General features: G+C 37.1%; 1 protein-coding gene and 1 long non-coding RNA gene across 2 annotated transcripts in view; one reads left to right on the plus strand and one right to left on the minus strand.

Annotated features, from left to right (window-relative positions):
- faf1 (Fas (TNFRSF6) associated factor 1) overlaps positions 1-3,781 on the plus strand; it is a 1,021,784-nt gene that overhangs the window by 384,670 nt on the left and 633,333 nt on the right. The gene's annotated exons all lie outside the window — the stretch shown is intronic.
- LOC123970693 lies at positions 2,111-3,461 on the minus strand. Its single transcript, XR_006825042.1, has 3 exons — positions 3,355-3,461; positions 2,783-2,943; positions 2,111-2,171 (listed from the first exon to the last, which is right to left on the minus strand). It is a non-coding gene; the product is annotated as an uncharacterized LOC123970693 (long non-coding RNA).

The following is a 3,781-nucleotide window of genomic DNA, read 5'->3' on the forward strand; positions in this document are numbered from 1 at the left end:
CTGCGATAAGTTCATATAGAGTTGTGAAATCCAAAGGCCCTGCATCACACCTTGAAAAAAAAAACTGAACTAAAAGAACCCCCCCCCCCCCCCCTTTTTTGTTTTTAAGGTTTTGTGAGAAACGTACAAAAACACAGAAGCTCTGCTTTGTGCAGCATCCCCTGTCACACTGGAGGACAAATCTGCCACTAAAGAGAGATGTCTTATGTTGCACAATCTGTAGCATGCTGAGAGAATGAAGCACTTATGAAATGAAAATGTTACTGTATGCAGCCATAATTTTATCATTTAAATAATATGCCTAGTAATCTTTTTTTCTTCCGAGAGAAGCTTTTAGTCTGAAAAATAAGACTAATTATCTACTGTAATGATCAAGTAGTCCTTTGACTTTCTTCCTTGTGCCTGAATCATGTTGTGTGTTTATAAAAGACTGAGTAATGGGAACATATGAGTTGTCAGGTGTAATGCTCTCATTTCACAAAGGTTTAGGACAGGAAGGGGACAGTTGCACAACTCTTGGTTTAAAAGTTCTCCTGAGAGAGAACTGTGCAGTTTTAGGTTGATTTTCATTCATCTAGAGCAACATACAAGTATTGCTTATTTTATTTCTGAAGGACAATGTATTTTGTATTTAAACAAAGTGTGAGCGTTGCTGTTATATGATTTGAATGTCTTTGTAGTGTTGCCTAAAATTAAGGGGAGATATTAAAACACTTTTAAGCCATTTTTGTCTCCTGTTCTGTGTTTGTCTGGATCACTGCGAGTTTTAACTAATCGCACGCTGTTTACATTGTCAAGAGACTATTAGATTGTCAGTAACACCGAAGGAGAAGTCATGCAAGTCCCCCACAGCGTCACTTCTTGCGTCGACCTCCTGAAAACATGAACCACATATGCCTAAATCTGGAGGAAGTGGTGTGACAGACAGACATCGACGCTTACACACAGCTGCGGGTACACAAGTCTGGGATATGAATATCTCCTGAATCGCTTTCTGCTTAATAAGGATATTTGCGTGAATATGTCACCGTTGAATGAGGCAACCCGGGACAGAAGCTGCTGAAGCATTTGAAGTCGTGTTTTCTTCCAGTTCGCTGAGCCTGCTGTCCTGCAGAGAAAGTCTGTCCGCATCTGTCCAGAAAGCCGCAGGTATTGAAACATTTATGTTGGACCACAAACCAGACTGAACAGGCTGTCCGTGCTCTTACTTTTAATGTATGCGACAGGAGCAGCGAGGCACAAAGCTGTCAACAGTCTCCTGCCCGCTTCATTGTAGCTGTATTGTCTTTTTGGACCCCCATTGTTTCCTCAACAGCAGATCTATTGAGGCGTTCATACAAGACAGTAGTGTATGGGCTGCTTACAGTATTATACATGCGGTATAATCAGTATTTTTATGTTCTCTGGTTGTTCAAAGACATTTTCTCTTCGACAGGTGTTCAATACAGAAGCATCAAACGCTCCAGCCCTGCTCATGGCAAAGGTATGTATTCAGAGCAGATGTGTGCAACCAGCAGTAGTTTGCTTTAAATTTTATATATATATATATATATATATATATATAGTATATTATATATATATATATATATATATATATATAGTATATTATATATATATAGTATATTATATATATATATATATATTGTATATAAATATAATGTATATATATATATATATTGTATATATAATATATATAGTATATATATATATATATGTGTGTATATATATGTAATATATATATATATAATATATATATATATGTGTATATATATATATGTATATATATATGTATATGTGTATATATATATATATATATATGTATATATGTATATATATATGTATATATATGTATATATGTATGTGTATATATATATATATGTATATATGTATGTGTATATATATATATATGTATATATGTATATATATATGTATATATGTATGTATATATATATATAATATATAAGTACTTAGAATAAAAGTACGACCAATAATCATCATGTTTCATATATTGTTTAAAATATCCAGCCAGCCAGTCTACCACCATTATTTTAGACAGACATAGAGATGTTAAATGGTCTCTTATTATTATTCCTGTGCTGCTGCAGATGAGCTGGGCTGTCGGTACACAGTGTGTAGCCAAGGGGGACCACAGGAAACTAAAACCTGGAGAACTGGCATACAACAAAGGAGACATCCTCACTATTGTTGACACGAGCACGGTACTCTCATGTGTAAAAGGAGCTACAGAGCTTGTTTGGAAGCATGTTTTTCAATCAGTTGACACAAGAGTTTGATTTATCTTTTCTAGAAGAAAGGATATTACCAGGCCAAACACAACACCACAGGAGAGGAGGGACTCATAAACTCCACCAATGTGCGTGAAAGAGAGGCTCTGCGTGTCGACCCCGGCCTCAGCCTCATGCCGTATGTCTCCTCTTCCTTTTGAATTTTCCACTTTTTCTTCATGCTGCATTAAACCTCAACTGGCTGTGTTTACATACAGTTTACAAGCAGTGTGATTGTCACATGGAGGCACACTAGTTTCTAATTTTAGCTTGGTCTATCTAGAAAAAAACATCTTGTGACCACACAGTGTGGGCTAATGTTGGACATGCAAACAAACATAATTTCAAGCTTATCACTGAAACTTCCTTTTTTGGTGTGTAAGCTACTGTTGGACATGTTGTTCCCCTGGGCTGTTAAAAAAATAGCATCTGTGAGACAGGTGGTCTCTTGTATGTGTAAGTTTTTTGTATGTTTATGTTTTGTTTATGTGGCTCACCTTGTGCTGGCTTTCACCAGCTGGTTTCATGGGAAGATCTCTGGTCCAGAGGCAGTGTGTAAGCTGCAGCCCTCCGAGGATGGCCTGTTCCTGGTTCGAGAGTCCATCCGCCATCCCGGCGACTACGTCCTGTGTGTCAGTGTCTCTGGAGAGGTCATCCACTATCGGGTGATTTATCAGGACAGCAAGCTGACCATCGACAACACACAGTATTTCTACAACCTCATTGACATGATAGAGGTAAGAGGCTCTCTTCTATGTCTGTGAAGGTTCTCAGTCAACCTCTCTTCTATGTAACCAGGACAAAATCCAGCTGCAACATGCTCAAAATACCTCTCTCATGTGAAGGTCACTAGAAAAATACAGATAACACCCCACTAAATCTACATTATTTAAAAAGTCAGTGTCATTTAACAGATCAATCGTTACTTTCTTCACCCAGAATGCAGTATAGGGATTTCAGACATAACTTCTAATGTGCATGGACAAGTGGAAAAGTCTGAAGAGGTTAAAACTCCAGCAACATTTATAAGTATAAAGAACAACTTCATTGTGTGAATGAAAGGTTTCACCTTGTGGTCTTCATCGGGGTCATCCAAATGAAGCCTACAAGCTGAGACACATTTGTCTTTTGCAGCATAAATCAGTTCATCAATTCCATTCATCTATTTCTTCCATGCAAACTCCAAGGCAGGTTTCTAACCTGCTGGATGGGACAAAATCCATCTGAGGGGTCACAAGACATAAAAAGATTTCAAAATATTTTCTAAACTTTAACCTTAAATTAAACAGTCTGGTACAATAGGCAGAAGGTGCAATAGAGTATAGCCATGCTAATGAGGCTGTACTAAAGGCTAAAATCAGTATGCTAACATGCTCTTACTGCTAACATGCTGATGTTTAGCAGCTAATTTTTTTTACCATGTTCACCACCTTAGAATGTTGTAAAATGATAATGCATCTAGTAACTGAAATATTTCAGTTTGTATTAACATGGTG

The sequence above is a fragment of the Micropterus dolomieu genome, linkage group LG05 (genome assembly GCF_021292245.1).
Source record: "Micropterus dolomieu isolate WLL.071019.BEF.003 ecotype Adirondacks linkage group LG05, ASM2129224v1, whole genome shotgun sequence".
NCBI classification, from domain to species: Eukaryota; Metazoa; Chordata; class Actinopteri; order Centrarchiformes; family Centrarchidae; genus Micropterus; species Micropterus dolomieu.